This window comes from Hyperolius riggenbachi, chromosome 9, assembly GCF_040937935.1.
Source record: "Hyperolius riggenbachi isolate aHypRig1 chromosome 9, aHypRig1.pri, whole genome shotgun sequence".
NCBI lineage: Eukaryota > Metazoa > Chordata > Amphibia > Anura > Hyperoliidae > Hyperolius > Hyperolius riggenbachi.
The window spans coordinates 64,061,110-64,088,870 of record NC_090654.1 but is presented as its reverse complement, the minus strand read 5'-3'; the positions used below and the strand labels follow the sequence as shown (position 1 = coordinate 64,088,870).

The following is a 27,761-nucleotide window of genomic DNA, read 5'->3' as shown; positions in this document are numbered from 1 at the left end:
ATATGGCCGAACCACATGGCCGTTGCTCCACCTGCAAGATGGCCACTGCTATTTCCCCAAGCAGTGGCAGTCTTTTCGGTATGATGGAAAGTGGGGGAATTGGCTGGGAGTCCTCATGCAATCAGTTTTGAGCACTGACATTTCTGGGCGGAGTCTCAAGCTCAGCCCAGGGGCGTGTCAGGCAGTGAGTTCTCAGGGGAGGAACTTCCAACCATCCACAAAATATGTCCAATTCCATATCCCGCCGGGGTTTTGTCGCACATGCAAACCGATTTCATATTCAGATTGGGCTGAGAATACACGTTCATAGGACATCAAACTTGCAATATTTGGGGCGCACGGGGACCCCATTATTCATATCTCAGCCCCTGCTCGGGTTACCTGGCTATGTCTAGTATCACCATATTCTACAGAATTAGGGAAACAAAATTACGTAATTTTCATATTCCTCCTATGGATGGTATTTGCAAAATGTGACAAGTTATGAACACCATGCATTCCATATTCAGTCTAGTCGGTGCCGTCAAGACTGGGAGGAATGTAGGTGTCAATAGACCTCATGCTGTGCTAGCTTCCCCTGTTGAATAGACTCTGTTGGTATTTCAGCTCTGCCCAATTAGCACATTAGTGTCACCAGAGCTTTTCCGGGAGCCTTAAAAGGATTTCTTGCTAAACCAGGTTGCTTTAGCCATATGCTAACGCAGGCCCATTCAGCCCTCATGGCAAAAAGGGGGGGAAGGCAGGAAGGAAAAACTTCTATTTAAAAATAAAGAATGTCAGTTTTCCGATCACGGTTGCGATCGGACAATCGGCCGCGAATCCTCGGACGACTGGGCGTCGCCCGGCGTCACATGCAGTAACTCACTTTCTGGTATCCCCGCAGCCTCTTTCTACTTCCTTTCTCAGGCATCCCTTGCGTTGGTACCAGTGCCCCCTGTGATGACATGTGGTTACATTATTACAGGGGATGCTGTTACTAACACAACGGAAGCTTGGGAGAGGAAGTAGAAAGAGGCTGCAGGGGATCCCGGAAGGTGAGTTATTTGCTATACCTGCTCTACCCCACCCCTGCACCCCCACCCTCTGCCGCTCCACCCAGTGCTGTATTAATGCCAACGCTCCGCGGGGGGCTCTGTTAAAGGAGAACTGTAGTGAGGTATATGGAGGCTGCCATATTGATTTCCTTTTAAGCAATACCAGTTGCCTGGCAGCCCTGCTGAGCTATTTGCCTGCAGTAGTGTGAATGACACCAGAAACAAGCATGCAGCTAATCTTGTCAGATCTGACAAAAATGTCAGAAACACCTGATGTGCTACATGCTTGTTCATGGTCTAGGGCTAAAAGTATAAAGCCTGCTCTACACCATGCAATAGCATGTTCGACCTTACTGGCGATCGATCATCAGCTTCGACAGTAGACTGATCGACTGCGGCATAAAAAAAAGCATCCCAACATATGCCATTTCTCTTTCGATTCCGATCGTTTCCGATCACACAGGTCTGTCCAGGGCTATGGGCAGCTTGTCATCAATTGCATTCGATTGATCGATCACAAACAAGAAACAGCAACAAACGGTTCGATTGCAGCGGTTGCATTCGAGATCTACGAGATAAAATCCAACCTGTCCGATCCGATTGCATTCGAGAATCCGATCTCATGCGACCGAAAAATCGACTGGAAACACAATGTTGCTTATTTGGCACCTCTAACCCTTTTGTCACGCCAGGCAAGAAAGCTTGTGGCGCCCATCTCTCCCCCCCCCCCCGTGGCGGCCACTACGTCCACCTCAAATTTACCCTTATTCTACTACCGCTATTTGGTACGCCCATTAAATTAGCGTGCAGCGTTTTAAAATGCATGCCCGTGTTAATGAGTTTCCATTGCATTACATTCAAGCTTTCCAGGGCCTTGTGTAATTCTTCCAGGGCCTAGTGTAATTCTTGTCCGATGTTACTGTAGTTCCCACAGCAGCGCAGCACTTCTCCATGTAGTGTATGTGTGGAGCAGGGGTGCCTCTAACCCTTTTGTCCGTGTGGCGCCCACTACGTCCCCCCTCATCAAAGAGGGCAGAAGGAGGCACGATGGGGGACAGAAAAAGCACAAAGGGGGCACAGGAAGCCAGTAGGAGGCACAAAGGGGAACAGAAGAAGGCAGAGGGGGTGTAAGGAGGCACAGGAAGACAGAAGGAGGCAGATGCCACAGGGGGACAGAGGAAGGCGCAGGGGATAGAGGTGTCACAATGGGACTGAAAAGACACATGGAGACAGAATGAGGCACAAAGGGAGACAGAAGGAGGCACATGAGGACAGAAGGAGGCAGAGTGGGACTGAAGGAGGAACAGGGGGGCAGAGGTAGCACAGGGGGTACAAGAAAGGCACAAGGGGACATATGGAGGCTCAGGGGGACAAAAGGAGGCAGAGGTGGCACAGGGGGACTGAAGGAGGCACATGAAGACAGAAGGAGGCACAAAGGGAGACAGAAGGACAAACAGGGGTCAGACATGGCACAAGGGACTGTAGGAGGCACAAGGAGACAGAAGGAGGCACAAAATGGACAGAAGGAGGCACACAGGGGGATGTACAAGGCACAGAGGGACACAGTGGCAGCTGCCTGCAACTTACGCTAAGCAGATGCAGCAGAAGCAAGTAATAGAACGCCCGTAGGAGGTGGGGCGTGGCTTCATCCAGGGGCGTGGCTTCATCCAGCAACATGGCGCCCTCCAGGACCAATGGCACTCCAGGCAATGGCCTGTACTGCCTATGCCTAGAGAGTACATTTGAAATCGGTGCTGGTAGACTTGGGCGCAGGATACAGCGGTATATAGCTGATCCTGCTTCTGCACAAGTCTGGGCCGATTTAATTACTATTCCCCCTCCAGCCCGACATGGATAGCGGGGGAATGAAATAATTCGGCTTCCAGCGATTGCTGGAGGCCGAATTATTCTGTTTTTAAGCAACTTCGGCTCCGTCTTCTGACGGAGCCGACGTTACTCACTGAGCGCTCCAATAGGAATGATTCCTATTGAAGTCTATGGAGGCGCCGGCTGCGCCCAAATCTAGCAGCGCTGAAAAGCACTGCTCCGTGCCTAGAGGCTTCCCTGGTGTGGAGGAGCAGAAGGGTATTGTACCATGTACAAGCAAGAAGTTTTCAATCAGGAAGATACCATTTATTGCCCAACTTAAAGAGACTCTGAAGCGAGTCTAAATCTACTTTGTTAACTTTTATTAATATTAAGCACTATAAGCCCTGCTAAACCGCTGCATCCCCGAGGCAAGACGAGGGGTTTATACCCCCCAAATCCCCTCTGCTGAGTCCAGAGAGCGCTTCCTGTTTGAGGGTGAGCTTATGGCTGTAGCTCTGCCTCTTCGCACGTCCGTCCCCACTGATCGCCGCCTCTCCCCACCCCTCTCAATCTTCCTTCACTGAGAGGGGCGGGGAGAGGCGGAAATCCGTGGGCAGATTGACGCGCATGGAGGCAGAGCTGCAGCCCTAAGCTCTGCCTCCATGGGCAGCAAAAATCCACTACCAAGAAAGTCGTGGATTTTGCACAGGGGATTGGGGGGTATAAACTTAAAATAAAGTTTAGCAGGGCTTAGAGTGCTAAACATTAATAAAAGTTAACAAAGTTGATTTAGGCCCAGTGCACACCGGGCGGAGCCGCCGGCCGAATCCGCCTGAAAATCCGCATGTCTAATGTATCTCTATGGGCTGGTGCACACCGGCGGTTTGAGGTTTTTAGCAAGCCGCAAACGTGCCTCTTGCTGCACGTTTGCGGTTTGCTAAAAACCTCAAGCCGCCGGTGTGCACCAGCCCATAGAGATACATTAGCCATGCGGATGTGGCCGGTGAACACCCGGCGGATCGCATCAAGATCCGCCCGGTGTGCACTGGGACTAAACTCTGTCATTAGCACCCAAAACCGCTAGCGTTTTGTGGATCTGCTAGCGGTTTTTGTGTGCACTAGGCCTTAGACTCGCTTCAGAGTCTCTTTAAAAGAATAAGGGCTTGATTCACAAAGCGGTGCTAACCTACTTAGCACGTCTAAAGTCTTTAGACGTGCTAACCAGGGTGCTAAGTAGGTTAGCACCGGATTTCTCAATCAGATCGCGCGCTAACTTTGCGCGCGCAAAGTTTTACGCGCGCAAAGTTTTATGCGCGCTAAGTCCCATAGGCTTTAATGGGCACTTCGCGTGGAGCGCCCTGCGCTCTGTGCAGTGCGCGCGTAAAGTTTTACGCGCGTAAAGTTTTAGGCGCATAAAGTTTTATGCGCGAAAAGCTTGTTTAGACGTGCTAAGGGGGTTTTCACAGGCGTGCTAACAGTTAGCACCGCTTTGTGAATCAAGCCCCAAGAGTGAGCAAGCTTTCGGCTGTATAGCCTTCGTCGGGCTTCAATCCTGTTTGCTCGCAAAATGTTGGAACAGACATCTACAGTATATCCATGCAACATCTTAATGACATGTATTTATGCTTGAAAAAAAAATCGATGTATCCCCTTTTGATGTCGCATGTATATAGATGTCTGTTCCAACGTTTTGCAAGCAAACAGGATTGAAGCCCGACGAAGGCTATACAGCCCAAAGCTTGCTCACTCTTATTCTTTTAAGTTGGCCAATAAATGGTATTATTCTGATTCAAAACTTCTTGCTTTGTGTGGAGGAAGGGTCACACAGGCTGTACAACCTGGGGCACCAAATAGGTCAGAAATGGCCCTGGCCACTATTGCATTTCCCACAGCTGGTGCCTTCAGCTCCTTCTCTCTATAGAAGGAGCGTAACTAGAGGGGAGCAGCAACTGCAGGGAGGCCCTGAGCTGTGGGCGGCTCCAACTACTAACCTTCCCTTCCTCCGATACAGAAGACCATCCTTCAGATCAGCTGGTTTTGTGGCTACACTTTGTTATGGGTATGAAGATCATGATGGCCACACTCGTCTTATGACCCTTGTGAGATGGGCCCTGAGGCTGTGAAGGGCACCAAGGGGAGGCCAGGGAAGGGGCGTGAAGATTTGGGGGGGGGGGGGGGGGGCATAAATTGTAGTTACACCACTGCTCCAGAGAACAGAATAGGCTCATTGACTGAGAATCAGTGTTTGTATGGCAATAGTACCTCAAATATCACTAGTAGTGACAGTGTTCTAGCATTTTCCTGCAGGGTTAGATAGGATTGGAAGCAGTAGAGTGTTAGTATGCAGTAGCATGAGGTAAATCAAAAGACATCTGAGAAAAGTGTCTGACTGTATACAATGTCATCTGCTGTCACAGGTTCCTGCAGGCCTGTTAGCTTCTGGTTGGAGCTGTTGCTCAAGATGTCAGACCTTCATTTCTGTAGAAAGTGGAGACCCGGAACGCTTGGTGTTCAGGTAAGATGAGCAATGGTGAGTCATTAACAGATAATCCAGGCATATGTGATATCGGTAAATATTCAGTGTCATTCACCTGCTTACAGGCACTGTGAGAATGAAGGAAGGAAAGTCCCATTTCCCACATCCCGAAACTAAATCGATGGTTAATGACTAATCAATTCTATGTTACTTCTAATATATTCTGTACGGTAGAGCAACCATTCATTCTTGCTCATTTCAAAGACTTACAATAGGCACAATTATATTTTTTCTTCCTGAGTAGGCTTCTTGATTAGCGAATGTCACACAGTCCAAACACTGGCCACTTCCTGTTCCACAGACTTTGTAGTATGGGCTGCAATCTTCTCAGGGAGATTCAGTCTGTGCCCTGCCTCTTGTAGTATGAATTGGAGGATAATGCAAGACAAGCAGCAGCATCTTACTCTTCCATAGAGCCTTAAAGAAGATATGTAACTAAAAAAATAAAAAAGCCCTCTGGGGGATACTTACCTTGGGAGGGGGAAGCCTCTGGATCCTAACGAGGCTTCCCCTGTCCCCAGGTGTCCCGGCAATCTGCTGCAGCCCCCCGAACCGCGGCGATGTACATATTTACCTACCCCTCTCCTATGCAGGCGCACTAGCAGCTCTCCGTTCGGGTTAAAGCGGAAATAGCCGAATCCGCTCTACTGCGCAGGTGCGAGTCCTTTGCACCTGCGCAATAGAGCAGGTACGATTGGGTTTGGGTATTTCCACCTAGCCTGAACGGAGAGCAGCTACTGTACCTGCGCCAGATCACGGAGAGGTCAGTATATCACAGCTTGTCGGGGGAGGTTTAGGCGGAGACCGCGCTGGATTCCCCGCAGTGACGGGACTGGGAAGCTTCATTGGGACCCTGAGGCTTCCCCTTTCCGAGGTAAGTATCCCCCAGAGGGCTTTTCATTCAAATTTGCCGCCTTCAGAAGCCCTCATCAGGAAATGATTTTAATAGGCTGCGATTCCGCATCTGAAATCGCTTGCAGAAAATGACTGCAATTCCTGGCTAGTGGAAAGATCCTTCACAGTCAAGCTTTGAGTAGGAGTTGCAGTCAGTACAACCAACTAGGATTAGCCCAATCTTTCTGCTTTGTTGACTCTATACTTTTGAATTCTGAAGCAGCTGAAATCCATCTTCAAAGACTTTTCTAGCAAAGTCCAGGGAGTTCTGCTTAGTGCAATTTCCTGGGAAAGTGGGAGGAGCAAAATGTCCTCCTATGTGAGTCATTCTATAGTCAGCCGTGTTTCTTTAGCTTCAGATTGCACTGACTCTTCTTTGGAGCTCTAGATTTGCTAGGAAAGCTATGTACTCACCTCACGATGCAGGGAGATGGATCCAGCAACGTCTCCCAGACGATGAGCGCTCCGCCGATCCATCTTCCAGCCGGCGGGGATGTTACACGACGGGCGCAATGAGACTTCAAGTAATCGCAGGAGTTGTCGGGTATCTTAAAGATCCGATCCACTGTGATGGTTGTTATCTCCGGGTGATGCTAAGCGACTTTTCATGATCGTGCTTCTGTACCCACATCACGAGATCGTGTAAATGACTGCTCGTCACTCAAAAAATCGCCAGTCTTCGGGAAAATCGCAAAGTGGGTACAGGCATTAAAGAACATCCGAGGTGAAAATAAACTGATGAGAAAAACAATTGTATCCATCCTCCTCCTCCTAAAAATTACCTTTTTTTTTAGCTATCCCACAGTTTTATATTATATTTAAATCTAGTTTTTACTGTTTCATTGCCTCTGCTCATTGACACCTTCCTTGAAGTATGCCAGACCACAAATCTATGAATGTTTTACCGTTTTTATCTCTTTTCTGCTTTCAGAAGCCATTTACTGACCGGAAAGTGTTTTATGGCTATAATTACTTATCAGTGAGGGTTATGCAATAGTCTGATCCAGTCCGACCTGATCCCAACCCGGACAGAAACTTGCATCACTTGGAAACCAGGTCACATGCGTACCTGGGGCCTGATTCACAAACGTGTGCTAACTTAGTTAGCACACCTAAAAGCTTTGGGCGTGCTAACTACAGTGCTAAGTAGTTAGCACACTCACAGTTTTTACTTATCGCGTGCAAAGTTTAGCGCCGCGGTGCGCCTATAACGTTGCATCTCTTGCGCCCGAAAAGTCGCATGGTGCAACGACTCGGTTGCACCCCGTGCCACATTATAGGCGCACCCCGTGCGCAGTTTGTTCCACGCGCACCGCGAGGCGTTAAACTTTGCATGCGATAAGTTAGCGTGCAAAGCTTAGCGCAACCTAATGCTCTTTAGGTGTGCTAAGGACCTTTTAAAGGCGTGCTAACACTTAGCACGCTTTTTTAAATCGAGCCCTTGATTAAGGCAGAGAAAGAAAAAAAAAAAAGGAACACAGCCTAGTTATTTGTGTGCTTGGCACTGTACATAACCATGTCTATCTCATCATGTCACATGTGACCTCGGTTGTCCTTTAAGAGCTAGGAAATATTTACATTTATCTATTTAACAATCTGTTTGATTTGCATATATGAAGCCAACCACCCACTATGTAATGTTGCCCCGATCCAAAAAATGTTCAATCATTCCCTGACTGGAAATTAAGTAACAACTGATCAGGTTTTCGGAAGAATCTATTTCAACATCTGTAGAACTGCCACCACAACTAGCTATTAGGCAGGGTTCACATTTATCATTGCGGAAAACTGATCTTGTTTCGCATTACAATTTGCACACCTATGCAAATGTTTGCATGCGGTTTTTCAGCACAGCTAATGAAAGTCAATGGAAATTTGCATGTGATGCTAGAAGTACATTTATTTTTTACGCATGCGAAAACGCAAAGACAAACTTTGGAAGAAGTGCGATTCTCCATTGACTTTGGATGTGTAGCAAACGCATTTTCGCACATTCACAAAACGCTTGCACATATTAATAAGTGTAAACCCTGCCATGCAGTAGAGCATACTTTTCATGTACTCTATGCTTCTCTGTATGCGTCGTATCACACGTGTAGTGCACTTTATGACTTCTCCCCTCTGTTGCATTGTGCTCCTGCTTTTATAGGATGTGCAACCAACGCCTCAGTGTGAAACCAGTGTAAATTCACTATAACCCTACCAGGATCACAGACCGTATTGTGGCCAGCTGGCTATGCAGGGATTTGTAGTTCCACAGCCTCTTCCGCCAGGACATCATTTGTAGTGTTGGGAGTTTTTGCTGGTACAGGCAGGGCAGTGGGCATGATTCTGTGACCTGGGTGACCCCTCCCTTGGAACATGTCCAGGGTGACAATAGGCTGCTGTGTCCCCAGGAATAGGAGGGGCTTCTCTCTGTCCCTTGGACTAGAGCCACCTGAGGGAACAAAAGAAAGTATTGTGATGGGAACGCCAGCGCCAGGCGAGAGATGGCAGACATGGGGGGGCACTGGGAATTCCAGGAACTCTGATTATGAAGCTGTCACATTGTAGATAGGGTGATGGAGCGGTATCCTGTGATTTGTACAAAACAGGTGCCATGGTGACATCTGTGGTCATGTGATCACTGGAGAAGTCACTCTGCCATCTTGTTTGCTCTACTAGTTGCAGTCTGGGGGCGGAGGTCAGAGAGTCGGGATGATGTCACTGTCTGTTGGTCACTGAATAGTCGATTATACGGTATGCACACACTGGAGTATGTTAATGAATGATTGCACCATCCAGACAAAGAGCAATGGATGACACAATCTATTGTATGATTTTTGTGTTTCCCCTTCCACAGTGCAGAGGACCTGACAAGGGGAAGGCTTAAAAGACATCCGAGGTGAAAATAAACTGATGAGATATACAATTGTATCTTTCCTCCTCCTCCTAAAAATTACTTTTTTAGACATCTGCAGTTTTATTCTATATTTGAATCAGGTTTTTAAGTTTTTACTGTTTCATTTTCTCTGCTCAATAACACATTCATTGAAGTATGCCAGAGCTAAAATCTATGAACTACTGATTGATTTTATCTCTTCCCTGCTCTCAGAAGCCATTTACTGCCAGGAAAGTGTTTTAAGTTAGAATTCCCTATCAGTGAGGGTAACGCTATAGTCCGACTCAGACAGAACTGATCACTTGCATACCTGATGTTGAACTCTTTCAGGCAGAGAAAGGAAAAAAGGAACACAGCCTAGTTATTTGTGTGCTTGGCACTGTACATACCCATGTCTATCTCATTATGTCACATGTCACCTCGGTTGTCTGTATTAAAAAAATGCCCCTGGTGGGTTCTCACCTTGGGAGGGTGAAGCCTCTGGATCCTATCGAGGCTCCCCCATCCTCCTCCGTCCCACGATGGTCTTACTAGAGGTCCCCGAACGGCAGGCATGTAAATATTTCCCTTCCTGGCTCCAGCACAGCCGCAGTAGCAGCTCTCGGCTTGGAAATAGGCAGGAATATTTCCACCTATTCTCGAGCCGAGAGCAGCTACTGTGCCCCCGTTGGAGCCGGGAAGGTAAATATTGCACAGCCTGACAAATTGTCGGCTGTGCATTCCAAGGGCCAGAGCGAGACCACCGTGGGACGGAGGAGGACGGAGAAAGTCATAGGATCCAGAGGCTTCCCCCTCCCGAGGTCAATACCCCCCAGAAACACTTTTTTTCTAGTACAGAGTCTCTTTAAAGAGAAACTCCTACTGTGTACCTCTTAATTATATTTGTTGTTATTATCTTGCACTAATCAGGTAAATATGAGATTTTGCATAGGATGAATCTGAATTTAATCTAAAGCCTCATACACACGACGCACCGTTGTAGCTGTTGCTAGCACACAGGAGACGTCTGCGCAACAGCTCGGCGACAGCTCCGCCTGAGCGACAGCTGTCTACACAACAGGCAGAGACGCGGCGGAAGCTGTCGCCGAAGGTTCGGCCCCCCGCAGGAAGCTCCCTTCTAGCTGTGAGTAGCTGTCGCTAGTCCGTACATACACACGCAGTACTTGTGGCGGACTAGCTACGGTTGCTGCGACAGCTGTTGCCGTCGATTGGCCAAGTCAATCGCCTGGCGACAGTTCTTAGTAGCGACAGTTCGTCATACACACGGAGGACCTGTCGCCGCAACATGCGCGTGCCACGTGTTTGTGGCGACAGTTGTGCCCCGTGTGTATGAGCCATTAGAGTCAGAGGATATTGCAACAAAGTGAAAATTACAACAGCATTTACAGCAGACTGACTCATGCAGGAGACACACCCTCTCCCCTTACTCCCAGTAAAGAAAATGTATCTTCTGGATTAGTCAGTGGTACAAATGCGGCATGCAAACAGTGTTAATTGAACCATACACTATTAGATTTTTTTTTAATAGTTTAGGTGTTCAGTTCAATAAAAAATCGAATTGAGCACAAATTAATCAAAAACTAAATTCCATGGCTCCTCTGGGCAAGAAGAGAGGGGCAACTGAGTATGTATGCAGGACGTCGCCACAAAATGTGGCATGGTCACATAGACAAGAAAAAATTATTGAAAGATCCTCCCCCACTATAATAAGACTCTTAAGTACCACACTTGGAGTTTAAATGGAGCCCGATCAAGTCAAGAGAATGTTCAACCAAGGTCAAATTTATTGCATTAATAAATGAACCGACATCCTCTTTTTTTTTTTTTTTCATCGAGCAAAGAAGACTGTGTGTGGTCCAAAGAGCAATCATTATTCAATTACCTGACATGTTTCGTGACAAAAAGTCGCTTCTTCAGAGGCAATCAAGTGATACAATAAATCAGCTCTAGATGACCCAAGGTCCCTGAAATCTGTGATGCTGCAGGAATGGAGCCTGCATGACCAAACGGTAAGCTCACCTTGGTGACACATGCGCTATTCCTGCAGCATCACTGGTTTCTGGGACCTTGGGTCATCTAGAGCTGATTAATTATATTTCACTTGATTGCCTCTGAAGAAGTGACTTTTGGTCACGAAACTTGTCAGGTAATTGAACAGTTGCTCTCTGAACCACACGCAGTCTACTTCACTTGATTGCCTCTACAGATGCAACTTTTGGTCACAAAACGTGTCAGGTAATTGAATAGTTGCTCTAGAATCACACACAGGCCTTGATTCACAAAGCCGTGCTAACTGTTTAGCACGGGCGTGCTAAACAGTTAGCACGTGAAGTGCCATTCGCGGACTTTTGCGCACGCACAGTGCCGCGATTGCGCGATCGCGGACATTTGCGCGCGATAACGCGGACTTTGCACGCGATCACAGCACTTTGCGTGCACAAAAGTCCGTGAGCGGCACTTCACGTGCTAACTGTTTAGCACGCCCATGCTAAACAGTTAGCACGGCTTTGTGAATCAAGGCCACAGTGTACTTTGCTGTATAAAAACAGAAGATGTCAGTTCGAATTACGGACTTGTATTGCTGCAGTAAATTCCCAATTGATTGTAGGTCACTTGATTGCCTTTGAAGAAGCAACTTTTGGTCGTGAAACACATCAGGCTATTGGTGTAGATAATTTAAAAATTATGAAAATAAGTATTTTGCTCATAATTTACTCACTATCCTGTGATACAGTGCCTAGTGTCGTGTGACACAGCCCTTTGTGGTAGGCATGACTGGTGGTGTTTTAAGGGCGTGTCTGTTTACTCTAAAAGGTATCCTCCCTCCATCTCATCTCATAAAGTTTAAATATACGCAGATCAGTTGCCTGAAAAACGAATCACCTGATTCTACTTCAGTTTTGTTAGGGCCTGTTTCGAGTGTCGTGTCCATTTCCGAATTGGATGTGCCACCCCTGCTGTTGCAAAACCGCAGCCGAATCGCTATAGGGATTCATATACATGGTGTAAACTGAAGCATGCTGTCCAAATCGCATTGGCATGCAATTCGGACCGCAAGCCTATTGATAGAATAGGCAGCATTTCCCAGTCTGAGGGCGGGTCCCCGTCTGGGGCACAGCAGCATTGGGGGGGGGGGGGGGAGCAGTAACTGACCTCTCCAGTACCCATACACTGCATATTTTTTCTCCTTCCGTTCATTCCATTGCAGTGGTAACAGCGTCCCCAGTGGTGACATGAAGGAGAAAGAAGATATTTAGTGTGTGGATCATGGAGAAGTAAGTTACTGTACTACCCAGAGTAGTGGAGGGGTGAGTGTAACTCACTTGCTACCTATCTGGCAGGGGGGGGGGGAGCAATTTTTACACTCTCGACCTGGGAGCTAAGTGGCCTATAAACTGCCCTGCACATGAGCAACTCTAGTTTTAATATGAATGACTGAAGTAGGTGAAAATCTTTTGAATAGTTGGAGTACCACTTCCTCTTGCTGCTGATAACTTCCTGTCTGTGTATTGTAACATGTTGCAGTTTCAGGTGGAGATGTTGGCATTGGAAATAGTGAAACAATTTGCAGGGCGCTTTGATTTTATCCCTCAGCAGCTGTGTTGATTAAAGTCAAAAACATTTGTGTGAAAACGTCTCCCCTTTTCCCCGCACCCACCAAAAGGAGAGAAAAGCAACCGTAAGAATTTGTTTCAGTTGTCAGCAGCCCCAGAGCATGATGGGACATCTCCCCCTCCCCCGGGGTGTTGTATTCAGGCTCCCTGGCGATGGGTAGTCCTCTTATCATTTGTCAGGGTGGGTGAAATGTATGGGATGCTCCTGGGCCCTCAGTGCCTCTATTTCTATCACCCTATTATTACCCCTCAGCTGCCCCCTTTTCCCTGGCTCTGCCAGTGTTTATGACAGAGGAGAGGTCACAGGATGTGAATAGGCCCCGCGTCTCGGGTCAGCGATTCTCTATAGCACGTCTCTATCACTCTCTCTATTAGGCTTGTATCGCTCCTGGCTGCGGCAAATGGAGCGCTGACACAAAGTCACCACTAATTAGAGGCACAATTATTGCTGGGTGGCCGGTAACTGAACAGCAGATTAATATTTTGCATTCCGCCATCTCTATTGAGCGCCGGGGTATTCTCTATTATCTGGCCCAGTCAAAGGCATTGAGTCAGAGACAGTGGTAGCGAATGCCTCACGCTGAACCAGACAACGGCAGCCACGGCCTCTCCTGTGAAGGAAAAAGGCCATTTCTGTGTAAAAATGTTGCCAGGCCGCAACCCCAGGATGGTTGTGTTTTGTAATGTCTCTTTTTTGTAAACTCCTGATGCTTTTTAAATAGCAGATAATGAGGATGTGGTGAGGAGACTCTGAGGATGTTCTTCGGTTCTGTTCATCTTTGTCTGTCACGAAAAGCTACAATATGCCATAATGGCCATCGGTAGAGGCTGGGTTGGAATTAATTAGACTAAATGTATTCATCCTGCCATTGCTGAGAGACCAGCCGTGGTAAATGGGTGGTTTTGATCGAAGCAGTTAAACAGTGTGCAGGTGCCTTCACGGAAGAAATGGTGCCACCATTGGCGCCTATGATAAGACACCTTTAGCGGCATTGTGGGAAAGTTGGGCACGTGGTAGCAACCATAAGCGGGCGCCTCAGGGTGCCCTATTTTACTGCAAATTATGGCTTCTGCAAATCCGTGATATGCAGCTTTGAAGGTAAATTTGGGCCACCACAAGGCACCCGATTAACGGCAAGAGGGGCCATTTTTTTCACACAGGCTTGTGAAAAAAAATTCCTTACGGATAACTATATTTTGCGGCATTGCACAGCGGGCGAGAGTGCTAATCACTATGACACCGTGCTGCCCCCCCCCCTTTCTTTCACTGCATATGACAGCATGCTGCCTTCCCATCCAGAGGAGCACATTAGTGCAGTAGCCACACTAGATATTGCACATGATGTATTTAGGATGCCCCCCAGAGACCCCCCCCCTTAAATTTTAATAAACAATGTGGCCCACAACTAAGACCATGTTTCTGAATTTGGCCCCTTATGTGATCTAGTTTGACACGCACCCCTGTTCTTCTCAAACTACTATTGTATTAACCCTCTATGGGCAGCAGAGGGAGTCCTCCTGCTCTTCTTCCTCTTCCCCATAGGACAGCCCTACTGTTAGTAAAAGCAGAAGTGGCAGGAGATCGATGGCCTCCTAACATTGTATGCCAAGAAAAAAAAAGTAAGAAAGAACCGTACAATGTTCCTCGTAACATTGTATGACATTGAATTGTACAATGCTAGCGGGGCCATCAATTTCTCAATATGATTTCTGCGGTTATGTGGATTGATTGGACAAGGTGGCACAATCAGTGGATGAGGTGGCACAATCGCCACGTAAATGCCTGCCATACGGTTATCAACCTATGCCTGTCTAGTGTCAGTTTGACAGGGTATCACACTGTGGGTAGACGCTTATTTGCATGTTTCAATTATGAAAGAGCTTGGACTTGTCACTGGTGGTAGGCCCATCAGAATGGGTGGTACATATAGAGATGACCCTTCAATTTCTATTTGGCTGCAGTAGTGTCTGAATCACACCAGAAACAAGCATGCAGCCAATCTTGTCAGATCTGAGAAATATCAGAAACACCTGATATGCTGCATGCTTGTTCAGGGTCTATGACTAAACGTATTGGAGGCAGAAGGACAGCCAGGCAACTGGTATTGCTTAAAATGAAATAAATGTGGCAGCCTCTATATCCCTCTCTCTGCAGTTGTTCTTTAAAGAGAACCCGAAGTGGGTAAGAATATTATCTGCATACAGAGGCTGGATCTGCCTATACAGCCCAGCCTCTGTTGCTATCGCAAACCCCCCTAAGGTCCCCCTACACTCTGCAATCCCTCCTAAATCACAGCCATGCTGCTGACAAACAGCTTGTCAGAGCTGGCTGTGTTTATCTCTATAGTGTCAGTCTGCTGCTCTCCCCGCCTCCTGCAGAACTCCGGTCCCCGCCTGCATCCCTTCCCTCCCTGCTGATTGGAGGGAAGGGATGGGGGCAGGGACCGGAGCTATGCAGGAGGCGGGAGAGCAGCCGAGACTGACACTACAGATGTAAACACAGCCTCACAGCACGGCTGTGATTTATGGGGATTGCAGAGTGCAGGGGGACCTTAGAGGGGTTTGGGATAGCAACAGAGGCTGGGCTGTATAGGCAGATCCAGCCTCTGTATGCAGATAACATTCTTTAAACACACCACGAGTTCTATTTAATGTTTTTGAAAATAAAGGAATTATTTGGAATAGCCTGTAAGGAGGTGGATAAAGCTTCCCATACATTACTCTATTTGTGGCATTGATCTCTGGTAGCTTCGATCATGGTGATTGAATCTGTCAGAAATCGATGCTGCAATGTGGTTACCCGATCGACTGGAAAGCAGACCAAAGAAAGGCGTTAAAAGTATAAAGCGAATATTGAAAATCCCCCACGAGGAGATGGGAATTTGTCAGATCTGTCAGGTTTCTAGTAGCTATAAGACACGACGACATAGGAGAAAATACATTTATAGAACATTTTACTCTAGAACACGTACTACTACACATTTATTTTCATTTGACAAATTTTGTGTGTGTGTGCGCGTGCGTGCGTATGTGCATGCGTGCGTGTGCGCGTCAGCTAGCGTTTTAGCCGTTATGAACTTTTCTGAAGGATGGACCCCTTTATTAGAGGGAGTGAAGTAGTATTTGGGGCCCCCTTGCAGCTCTGGACCCCTTGCAGCTGTAGGGGCTGTTTCCCCTGTAGTTACACCCCTGGAGGCACCCAACGCTGCAAAGCGACAGTGCTATCTACTGTGTCACTGTGTAAATGGAGTATATGATGGTATATTGTAGCGTCATTGTTTGCGCTTCAGCCATGTCACTGTGTATCGTGCTTCACACACTGCTTAGAGCTGCATGTTGCGGTCTGCCACTGGGGCAATGGATGAATGGCGAGTTATCAGAGCTGAGGTTTGCCTATTAATCCAGCAAGATATATCATCAGTGCTGCATTGTATGTAGAACAGGGCAGCTCTTATAGGAAATACGGATATTACAAGTCACCCTATGACTCAGCCGTCACCCTAGTGACCGGGAATATCCCATATACACCATTCATAGTGCTGCCCTCCGGCTGTGGCGTATAATGTGTTATTTATACTTTGTTAATTGATTTATTATGTTCTGTCCTACAGGAAAGTTTTTGTATTTTCTTTTCCTCCTTCCTCTCGCTATTATCTTTTATGAAGCGCCAACATAATATGGAGTGCTGTACAATAGTAATAAGACAGAAGTATAAAACAAGGCTCAGGAGTAAAAGAGGACCTGTCCAGAAGGGATTTCTGTATAAGAGGTGCCACAAGTATAGCAGTATGTTGGCCACCAAAGCCTTGTGTACAGTAATAGAAATGTCGCCCTTAGAAACCTCTCTCCATGGCAAATCGCAGTGCGTTGCAGCGTGGATTTTCATGTGATCATTGTGATGTACAGCGCAATTTTCGTGATGTGAAGGGGAAAGGTTTCACATCGGATAGGGAAATTGCACGAAAATCATAGTACTGCGCTTCTATGTGATTTTCATGCTCTCTTATTGACCACTAACCCATGTGCAATCGCAGGAAAACTGCGGCAGGCAGTACGATTGCTCTTTGGTAAACATTGCGTTGCATACGTTTGCTGCAGTGATAATCACAGTACACCCAAGATTCCCGGAGCGCCACAAAATCGCATCCAATCAGATTTTTGGATCGCAAATTTGCCAGTGGTAAACGGCTCTTAACGATCATTGCTCTGTCATTAGGGTGGCTTGGAATATGGGCGATGTATAGACACGCTGTTCGGCTATATCTGAGCACCGTGTACTGCTCTGTGGAGAGGGGAGGCACAAAATCAAGCCTGGGGAGTAGAAAACAAAAATGCCGATATTTGGTGCTTGTCTTTTAACAATCTAGCATTCATGTTAAAGCCTGGTACAGACAGACATCCAATTTAATTGCCCAATTTTCCCACTTTCATGTATTATGAGAGCTCAGCTACACAATCTGTTCACAGTATTCAAAATCTGCTGGCACTCATACTACATGGAGGTGGTAAAATTGAATGTGGGTACCTGGCTTAAAGGGAAAAAAAAATTTAAAAAAAAAAGTTTGTTACCTGGGGCTTCTGCCAGCCCCCTGCAGCCGTCTTGGGCCCACAGCATTTCCAAATTATCCTCTGGTCCCTTGCCGCGGCTCACTTTAATTTTCGCAGACATTCGTCGATGTGCACTGCGCCTGCGTGGCCCTGGTCAGACGTGTCCTTGTATGCGCTCCCTTCGCCAGGAGCGTCCTGTGCAGGCGCAGTACGAGAAAATCTGTACTGCGCCTAAGCAGGACGCTCCTGACGACAAGAGCGTGAATGAGGATGCATGCGGCCAGGGCCATGCAGGAGCAGCGGATGGAGACTGAATAACCTGAAAGTGGGCCGTGGTGCAGGACCGGAGGATTGTTTGGTAACGGGGGGGGGGCTGCAGCGGGCTGGCAGAAGCCCCAGGTAAGGGAAACTCTAATCTCCAGGTTGCTGGGAGAGGATGTTCCAGAGAGGCGAGTCTGTGCAGGGACTGCTGCAGATCTCTCTAAAGGTGGCCACACACCATACAATTTTTTAAATATCTGTTCAATTTAAGAATTGCAATCAATTTTTCTGACTGATTGCAACATTTCAAAAATATGACCAATGTACCACACACGTATGTTCAATTTTTCCCCCAATTATCATAAAAATAATTGGAAACTCTGAAAAAATTGCTAGGGTGTGTATATTAATAAATTGACAATCCAACACACACCATACAATCTTTAGAAAGATTGAAGAAAAATATCTGGCAGTCCGGATCGATTAAAATCGAAGAAAACGGGAAATCCGATCAGATTTTTCAGTCGAATGAAAAAAAAGCTTTCGATTTTTTCGGGAGATCCGATCGTTTTTATCGAATTACCGTAAAATCGGATCATTTTATTGTATCGTGTGTGGCCACCTTTAGGGTCTAAATCTCATGAAAAAATTGTACCGCTTTTAGACCCTAAAATCAGGAAAAAATCAGACCGCCAGAGAGGTTAAGCCAGTAAGTGACAGTGAGAGAGTAAGTGAGACTTTAACCACTTGAGGACTACAGTCTTTCTAACCCTTAAGGACCAGGCACTTTTTTTCCACTCAGACCACTGCAGCTTTCACGGTTTATTGCTCGCTCATACAACCTACCACCTAAATGAATTTTGGCTCCTTTTCTTGTCACTAATAAAGCTTTCTTTTGGTGCTATTTGATTGCTCCTGCGATTTTTACTTTTTATTATATTCGTCAAAAAAGACATGAATTTTGGCAAAAAAATGATTTTTTTAACTTTCTGTGCTGACAATTTTCAAATAAAGTAAAATTTCTGTATACATGCAGCGCGAAAAATGTGGACAAACATGTTTTTGATAAAAAAAAACCCATTCAGTGTATATTTATTGGTTTGGGTAAAAGTTATAGCGTTTACAAACTATGGTGCAAAAAGTGAATTTTCCCATTTTCAAGCATCTCTGACTTTTCTGACCCCCTGTCATGTTTCATGAGGGGCTAGAATTCCAGGATAGTATAAATACCCCCCAAATGACCCCATTTTGGAAAGAAGACATCCCAAAGTATTCACTGAGAGGCATAGTGAGTTCATAGAAGATATTATTTTTTGTCACAAGTAAGCGGAAAATGACACTTTGTGACAAAAAAAAGAAAAAAAAAAAGAATCCATTTCTTCTAACTTGCGACAAAAAAAAATGAAATCTGCCACGGACTCACCATGCCCCTCTCTGAATACCTTGAAGTGTCTACTTTCCAAAATGGGGTCATTTGTGGGGTGTGTTTACTGTCCTCGCATTTTGGGGGTGCTAATTTGTAAGCACCCCTGTAAAGCCTAAAAGTGCTCATTGGACTTTGGGCCCCTTAGCGCAGTTAGGCTGCAAAAAAGTGCCACACATGTGGTATTGCCGTACTCAAGAGAAGTAGTAGAATGTGTTTTGGGGTGTATTTTTACACATACCCATGCTGGGTGGGAGAAATATCTCTGTAAATGACAATTTTTTCATTTTTTTTACACACAATTGTCCATTTACAGAGTTATTTCTCCCACCCAGCATGGGTATGTGTAAAAATACACCCCAAAACACATTGTACTACTTCTCCCGAGTACGGCGATACCACATGTGTGGCACTTTTTTGCACCCTAACTGCGCTAAAGGGCCTAAAGTCCAATGAGTACCTTTAGGATTTCACAAGTCATTTTGCGGAATTTGATTTCCAGACTACTCCTCACGGTTTAGGGCCCCTAAAATGCCAGGGCAGTATAGGAACCCCACAAATGACCCCATTTTAGAAAGAAGACACCCCAAGGTATTCCGTTAGGAGTATGGTGAGTTCATAGAAGATTTTATTTTTTGTCAAAAGTTAGCGGAAAATTGATTTTTATTGTTTTTTTCACAAAGTGTCATTTTCCACTAACTTGTGACAAAAAATAAAATCTTCTATGAACTCACCATACTCCTAACGGAATACCTTGAGGTGTCTTCTTTCTAAAATGGGGTCATTTGTGGGGTTCCTATACTGCCCTGGCATTTTAGGGGCCCTAAACCGTGAGGAGTAGTCTGGAAATCAAATTCCGCAAAATGACCTGTGAAATCCTAAAGGTACTCATTGGACTTTGGGCCCTTTAGCGCAGTTAGGGTGCAAAAAAGTGCCACACGTGGTATCGCCGTACTCGGGAGAAGTAGTACAATGTGTTTTGGGGTGTATTTTTACACATACCCATGCTGGGTGGGAGAAATAACTCTGTAAATGGACAATTGTGTGTAAAAAAATCAAAAGATTGTCATTTACAGAGGTATTTCTCCCACCCAGCATGGGTATGTGTAAAAATACACCCCAAAACACATTGTACTACTTCTCCCGAGTATGGCAATACCACATGTGTGGCACTTTTTTGCACCCTAACTGCGCTAAAGGGCCTAAAGTCCAATGAGTACCTTTAGGATTTCACAAGTCATTTTGCGGAATTTGATTTCCAGACTACTCCTCACGGTTTAGGGCCCCTAAAATGCCAGGGCAGTATAGGAACCCCACAAATGACCCCATTTTAGAAAGAAGACACCCCAAGGTATTCCGTTAGGAGTATGGTGAGTTCATAGAAGATTTTATTTTTTGTCACAAGTTAGTGGAAAATGACACTTTGTGAAAAAAACAATAAAAATCAATTTTCCGCTAACTTTTGACAAAAAATAAAATCTTCTATGAACTCACCATACTCCTAACGGAATACCTTTGGGTGTCTTCTTTCTAGAATGGGGTCATTTGTGGGGTTACTATACTGCCCTGGCATTTTAGGGGCCCTAAACCGTGAGGAGTAGTCTTGAAACCAAATGTCGCAAAATGACCTGTGAAATCCTAAAGGTACTCATTGGACTTTGGGCCCCTTAGCGTACTTAGGGTGTAAAAAAGTGCCACACATGTGGTACCGCCGTACTCAGGAGAAGTAGTATAATGTGTTTTGGGGTGTATTTTTACACATACCCATGCTAAGTGGGAGAAATATCTCTGTAAATGACAATTGTTTGATTTGTTTTACACACAATTGACCATTTACATAGAAATTTCTCCCACCCAGCATGGGTATGTGTAAAAATACACCCCAAAACACATTATACTACTTTTCCTGAGTACGGCGGTACCACATGTGTGACACTTTTTTGCAGCCTAGGTGCGCTAAGGGGCCCAACGTCCTATTCACGGGTCATTTTGAGGCATTTGTTTTCTAGACTACTCCTCGCGGTTTAGGGCCCCTAAAATGCCAGGGCAGTATAGGAACCCCACAAGTGACCCCATTTTAGAAAGAAGACACCCCAAGGTATTCCGTTAGGTGTATGGCGAGTTCATAGAAGATTTTATTTTTTGTCACAAGTTAGTGAAAAATGACACTTTGTGAAAAAAAACCAATAAAAAATCAATTTCCGCTAACTTTTGACAAAAAATAAAATCTTCTATGAACTCGTCATACACCTAACAGAATACCTTGGGGTGTCTTTTTTTCTAAAATGGGGTCACTTGTGGGTTTCCTATACCGCCCTGGCATTTTACGGGCCCAAAACCGTGAGTAGTCTGGAAACCAAATGTCTCAAAATGACTGTTCAGGGGTATAAGCATCTGCAAATTTTGATGACAGGTGGTCTATGAGGGGGCGAATTTTGTGGAACCGGTCATAAGCAGGGTGGCCTTTTAGATGACAGGTTGTATTGGGCCTGATCTGATGGATAGGAGTGCTAGGGGGGTGACAGGAGGTGATTGATGGGTGTCTCAGGGGGTGGTTAGAGGGGAAAATAGATGCAATCAATGCACTGGGGAGGTGATCGGAAGGGGATCTGAGGGTTTGGCCGAGTGATCAGGAGCCCACACGGGGCAAATTAGGGCCTGATCTGATGGGTAGGTGTGCTAGGGGGTGACAGGAGGTGATTGATGGGTGTCTCAAGGTGTGATTAGAGGGGGGAATAGATGCAAGCAATGCACTGGCGAGGTGATCAGGGCTGGGGTCTGAGGGCATTCTGAGGGTGTGGGCGGGTGATTGAGTGCCCTAGGGGCAGATAGGGGTCTAATCTGATAGGTAGCAGTGACAGGGGGTGATTGATGGGTAATTAGTGGGTGTTTAGGGTAGAGAACAGATGTGAACACTGCACTTGGGAGGTGATCGGACGTCGGATCTGCGGGCGATCTATTGGTGTGGGTGGGTGTTCAGTTTGCCCGCAAGGGGCAGGTTAGGGGCTGATTGATGGGTGGCAGTGACAGGGGGTGATTGATGGGTGGCAGTGACAGGGGGTGATTGATGGGTGATTGACAGGTGATTGACAGGTGATCAGTGGGTTATTACAGGGAAGGACAGATGTAAATAATGCCCTGGCGAATTGATAAGGGGGGGTCTGAGGGCAATCCGAGCGTGTAGGCGGGTGATTGGGTGCCCGCAAGGGGCAGATTAGGGTCTGATCTGATGGGTAACAGTGACAGGTGGTGATAGGGGGTGATTGATGGGTGATTGATGGGTAATTAGTGAGTGTTTAGAGGAGAGAATAGATGGAAACACTGCGCTTGGGTGGTGATCTGATGTCGGATCTGCGGGCGATCTATTGGTGTGGGTGGGTGATCAGTTTGCCCGCAAGGGGCAGGTTAGGGGCTGATTGTTGGGTGGCAGTGACAGGGGGTGATTGATGGGTGATAGGTGATTGGCAGGTGATTGACAGGTGATCAGTGGGTTATTACATGGAAGGACAGATGTAATTAATGCACTGGTGAATTGATAAGGGGGGGTCTGAGGGCAATCTGAGCGTGTGGGCGGGTGATTGGGTGCCCGCAAGGGGCAGCTTAGGGTCTGATCTGATAGGTAACAGTGACAGGTGGTGATAGGGGGTGATTGATGGGTGATTGATGGGTAATTAGTGGGTGTTTAGAGAAGATAACAGATGTAAACAATACATTTGGGAGGTAATCTGACGGCGGGTTTGCGGGCGATCTAATGGTGTGGGTGGGAGATCAGATTGCCCGCAAGGGGCAGGTTAGGGGCTGATTGATGGGTGGCAGTGACAGGGGGTGATTGATGGGTGATAGGTGATTGGCAGGTGATTGACAGGTGATCAGTGGGTTATTACAGGGAAGAACAGATGTAATTAATGCACTGGCGAATTGATAAGGGGGGGTCAGAGGGCAATCTGAGCGTGTTGGCGGGTGATTGGGTGCCCGCAAGGGGCAGATTAGGGTCTGATCTGATAGGTAAAAGTGACAGGTGGTGATAGGGGGTGATTGATGGGTGATTGATGGGTAATTAGTGGGTGTTTAGAGGAGAGAATAGATGTAAACAATGGATTTGGGAGGTGATCTGATGTCGGATCTGCGGGCGATCTATTGGTGTGGGTGGGTGATCAGATTGCCCGCAAGGGGCAGGTTAGGGGCTGATTGTTGGGTGGCAGTGACAGGGGGTGATTGATGGGTGATTGATGGGTGATTGATGGGTGATTGATGGGTGATTGACGGGTGATTGACAGGTTATCAGGGAAGATAGATGCATACAGTACACAGGGGGGGGGGGGGGGGGGTCTGGGGAGAATCTGAGGGGTGGGGGGGTGATCAGGAGGGGGCAGGGGGCAGGGGGGGATATAAAAAAAAAATAGCGTTGACAGATAGTGACAGGGAGTGATTGATGGGTTATTAGGGGGGTGATTGGGTGCAAACAGGGGTCTGGGGGGTGGGCAGGGGGGGGTCTGAGGGGTGCTGTGGGCGATCAGTGGGCGGGGGGGGGCAGATCAGTGTGTTTGGGTGCAGACTAGGGTGGCTGCAGCCTGCCCTGGTGGTCCCTCGGACACTGGGACCACCAGGGCAGGAGGCAGCCTGTATAATACACTTTGTATACATTACAAAGTGTATTATACACTTTGTATGCGGCGATCGCGGGGTTAACATCCCGCCGGCGCTTCCGTATGGCCGGCGGGATGTTACGGCGGGTGGGCGGAGCCAGTTGCCGGGGGAAGCGCGCGTCATCAATGACGCGATCGCTCCCCCGGCATGCCTAAAGGACGCGCCGCCTGAAGGCGTATTGCGGTCCTTTAGGCATCCACTTTGCCGCCGCCCATGGGCTGTGGGCGGTCGGCAAGTGGTTAATACTATGAATAAATGAAAGGGAATATCCAGGAAGATAAAAATGACATTTACACACCTGTGGCTTCCTCCAGCCCCTTGCTTCCAACATGTCCCTCGCAGAAGCTCCGCCCCCAGCTGCCGGCCCGGGGTCCCCTGGTGTGTACCAGCCTTTAGACTCACCTCCACCTTTAGGGTACGTACACAATCCAATTTTGACTGCCTAATGATTGGCCAAATTTACCACTTCCATGTATTACTAGAGCTTACTTACTTAACCAGCCGGGCGGTATGGACGAGCTCAGCTCGTCCATCACCGCCGGAGGCTGCCGCTCAGGCCCTGCTGGGCCGATTTTCATCAAATAAAGAGCAGCACACGCAGCCGGCACTTTGCCAGCCGCGTGTGCTGCCCGATCGCCGCCGCTCTGCGGCGATCCGCCGCGAGCAGCGGCGAAAGAGGGTCCCCCCAGCCGCCTGAGCCCAGCGTAGCCGGAACAAAAAGTTCCGGCCAGCGCTAAGGGCTGGATCGGAGGCGGCTGACGTCAGGACGTCGGCTGACGTCCATGACGTCACTCCGCTCGTCGCTATGGCGACGATGTAAGCAAAACAAGGGGCGCCGGAGGCGATCGGAAGAACGCCTCCGGAGCGCCCTCTAGTGGGCTTTCATGCAGCCAACTTTCAGTTGGCTGCATGAAATAGTTTTTTTTTATTTAAAAAAAACCCTCCCGCAGCCGCCCTGGCGATCTTAATAGAACGCCAGGGTGGTTTTAATGGGAATATAATGTTGAAATAGGATTCGGCGCTCAAGATCAGTCTCTCCTAAAGCAGGCTTGTAGCTCACACTTCAGCATATGGAGGGCGAATCAAACCACAGTATCCCCCCCCGGATAATACGGCCGAACGAGCCTTAGGAGAGACTGATCTTGAGCACTGAATCGTATCTTAACATTATATTCCCGAAGCTCTAGTAATACATGGAAGTGGTAAAATTGGCCAATCATTAGGCAGTCAGAATTGGATGTGTGTACGTACCCTAACGGTGGAGGTGACTCTAAAGGCTGGCACACACGCTTGACTAAAGTCAGCTAAGGCGGCCGTTAGTGACCACCTCAGCCATGTGTACTGCAGGCATCCCCCAACACGCGATCGATCTGCTCGGCGGATCAACTCACCCAACGGCCGGCCAACTTCTTTGAAGACGACTCTCCGCTGCCCGGTGTGTGACATCACGCACACAGCTGACACGCCTCTGTACTGTACTGGCCGCCACCTTAACAGGACAAGGAAATGCATTCCAGAAAATAGGAACAACAGTAGAGAAGTCTTGTAGCCATGTATATCAAGGGATAAAGAGGTTGTGATGAAAGGAGACTTGAATGTCATTAGAGGTGAGTGAGACAGCTGACAGCCCAGAAATGGCAACTGTCAAAAAATTGTTCAGTTCTCACAATTCCTTAATATCCACTGACCACTGGGCTTTACTGTTGATATACTGTATAAGAAGTTCAGAAAAGTGTGTGAACATTAATATATTGTAGCTCAGCGTTATCACTGAGCTTGGGGTTCCTATGTGGTCTCTGAGGCTATTTTCTGTGTAATTATTTGGTGAATAGGAGTTTCTCTGAGTTAAACATTCCTATTACCCACTATAAAACATTGCTGCATATCTTACTGGCTGTTTCCATGTGCTCAGGGGTGTCATAATAGCTCTAAACGGCTGCATAATGGCTTCTTTTACTGTTGTATTAGGTGCAGTCAAAGCTCTCCTGGGATTAGTTCTCACTTCAGAAACACTTTGTATTGTTGATCTTTGCAGTGGCTTGTTGTGATGTTCTGCAGGGTGGGCCGCAATGACCTGCAGGTGTGGGAGGGTTGGGGTCTCCTCCTTCTCATTGCTGCTTTAGGCTCACACAGGCAGCGTCGCATGTTCCGGCCCTGACTTCTGATTGGCTGGAGTAGAGCTGCTGTTCCCTCAGGGGGGGAGATGTGGTGCCATGGAGCTGTGCAGGGGGGCGCAGGAATCCCCCAGCCAGGGCTCGGTTTAAGTGATTAACGAGGGACCCTGCTGCTTGTGCACTGGAGTGGCTGGGAGATTGGTGCCCACAGAGGGGGAGCAGGGGAGGAGAGGGTCACTAAATCAGGGCACCAGCCGCGATGAACTGAAGTGAACTCTGGAAGCGGTGCCAGGGGGCGAGGGGCAAAGGAAATCCACTACAAATTAGCATAACATAATACACAAGCTTTCTGCCCACCCTTCATTAGCCAGACTCTATTCTCTGCCTATCCTGTTCACCTCGGGCTATGAGGGCCGGGGTGCCAAGAAAGCTTTCTGTGAAATAACTCTGGGAAAATCCTGGGCAGCCCATGTTGCTAAACGTAATGAGGAACTGCATGTACCAGCATGCCCTGTCCATCTCCACTTCCCATTCATTAGTATGTCTTATATCAGGTTACCCAGCACACTAAAGCCTGGTACACACTTTCAATTGTGATTGGCCAATCACTGACTAATGTGACCACCTCCATGTAGTATGAGGGTTCATCTACACAATCTGCTTATAGTATTCAAAATCTGGTGATCCTCATACTATGTTGAGTTGGTAAAATTGGTCAGAGATTGGCCAATCAATATTGTCCCTTTCTTGGAACCTCGCAGTCCTGAATACTGTTTTTGGGTAAAATGGGGCTTGGGTCAAAATAAGCATGGGATCCCCCACATTTTAGTAGGGTACTGAGAGGTAGTGGCTGGATAGAGTACTGGTTAAGGGCATCGCCTTTGACATGGGAGACCTGGGTTTGAATCCTGGCTAGGGTCAGTACCTATTCAGTACGCAGTCCTTGGGAAAGACTTCCTAACACTGCAGGGTGGCCCCTTGAGTGTGCAGTTGGTGGCTGCAGCTCTTGAGCACTTTGAGTCCTACGGGAAAAAGCACTATAAAAATGTTCGGATCGGTTCAGGTTTTTTTTCTTACCTCCTCAATCCCTATGGATGTGCTGACCCTGACATAACCGTCCCTCTTTAAGAAACAATGTACAGTATAGATCTACCTGTACGATGTTTATCTGCTAGAGGCGCTCATTATATCTCTAGTTCATAGTCCTTTACACTCGTAAAAGTCCTGTTACACACAGGGATCGACATTTGATTGAGCAACAGTTTGGTGCTCCTCATATTTTTGCTACCGTAGCAGGGGCTTAACTAGAATTCATGCGATTCTTGGTGACCCTCACAGCCTGGGGTCCCATCTTACAAGGGTCATAAAACAAGTCTGGCTGTCAGGATCTTCACACGCATAACATATGTAGCCACAAAAACACTTGATCTGGAGTATCTGCCGCAGGGTAACACAGCAAAGACAGTATTGAGGACCTGTAGCGCCACTGGATAAAGGTAATGTATGCCTCTGCTCTGCCCTCCTTGCCACAGAACTGGGCTTCCTCAGCCCTGCTCCCCTGCCCTTCCACACATTTTTTTTGGGGGGGTTGGGGGGTACAAGGAGGGTCAAGCAGGGGGGCCCAGCCAGTGGCGTTTTGCTAAGGGGTCACCAAGATCATGGTACACCCTTTCATGTCTGGGCAGTGGTATCCAAAACAATTACAAATGATTGTTTTGGGCAACAGGTGTGTATGTAGCTTCAAAAACAAATATCACCTGCGTATGTTTTATTACTGCAGTGATGGGTGAATATAAGGCGTTCCCCTATTAGCTGATGTTGATCTATATAGGTGTGTGTAAACACATGGACAGGTGTGTGGTGAGGCCACCCCTAAACACACCACGAGATGCAGAAGGGAAACAGCAGATGGTGATGTTAGTACACATGTATGCAGGATCTCCAGCATTTATCTATAAATTATTCCTATAACTGTCCTCCCTCTCAGTTTTCAACTTTAG

At 47.2% G+C, this 27,761-nt stretch overlaps 1 protein-coding gene across 1 annotated transcript in view; it reads left to right on the top strand.

Moving 5' to 3' along the window:
- SEMA3B (semaphorin 3B) overlaps nucleotides 1-27,761 on the top strand; it is a 175,267-nt gene that overhangs the window by 7,238 nt on the left and 140,268 nt on the right. The window contains exon 2 of the mRNA XM_068252939.1: nucleotides 5,261-5,358. The gene's annotated coding sequence lies outside the window, so the exon portion shown is untranslated. The remainder of the gene's footprint in view (nucleotides 1-5,260; nucleotides 5,359-27,761) is intronic.